Here is a 1,015-nt window from a genome sequence, read left to right on the forward strand (position 1 = left end):
GCTAATATGTTTATCACAGCGCTAACATTTTTTGCTAATTTGGCATTTAATTAGGTTTTTTGGGCTAATTCTGAGTTAGCAATGGCTTTTGGGGCTAATTTGGCTTCTTTTAAAGATTTTTTAAACTAATTTGGAGTTAAGCTAATATTTTAGCAACATTTTTTCATTAAATTCTTTAAATTCTTTGTGCACTTTCTACAAATTATGCAAGTTTAGTATAAAAAACGTTCGGCATGTTCATATCATGAAATTCAGCAATTAAAATAATTCTTTTCAGCATCTTCAGTGACCAGCTAAAAGCATTCACACTAGCATTATTGCAGGTAATGCAGCTTTTCTAGTTGTGTATTTATTTTACTTTTGCAGGATTCTATCAGGTTTTCTTTGCAAAGAAATTATTTTTCTAAATTATTAAATTATTTTAAATATTTAAATATTTAAATATTTAAATTACTAAATTATTTTTTTTTGTTGTTTTTTATTTGTGTTTTTAGAAGTAGTCATCAAACCAGAATAAGCCGCATTTAATTTGTATTAAAAAAAATCCTGAATATGAAGCTCTTTTTTACCTTTAAGAGTTGTTTGGCCTGATTTACCTGGATCACGTGTCAAAGTCAAGGCCCCCTTAAAGTATTTGAAATACTGAATACTGAAAGTATTTAAAGTTGAAGTTGATTTATTCTGGAATAATATGTAACATATGTTAAAAAGTCACAGCTTTTTAGAGTGTTTTGGCATTTACTAAGGTTTTTTAAGCTATTTTGGAGATTAGCTAATATTTCAGCTACATATAGCTGTTTTGGCTAATGTAGACTTTTTGTTTTTGTTTCTTAGGCTGTTTTTTGAGATAAGATTTCAGCAACATGCTAGCTGTTTTGGCTAATTTAGGCAACCTTTTTAGGTGGTTTTGGAGTTATGCTAATTTTTACACGCTAGCTGTTTAGGCTAATTCATTTTTTTTTAGGCTATTTTGAAGTTTAGCTATTTTTTCAGCTACACATTAGTTGTTTTGACT

Source organism: Oryzias melastigma, linkage group LG17 (assembly GCF_002922805.2).
Source record: "Oryzias melastigma strain HK-1 linkage group LG17, ASM292280v2, whole genome shotgun sequence".
Lineage (NCBI taxonomy): Eukaryota > Metazoa > Chordata > Actinopteri > Beloniformes > Adrianichthyidae > Oryzias > Oryzias melastigma.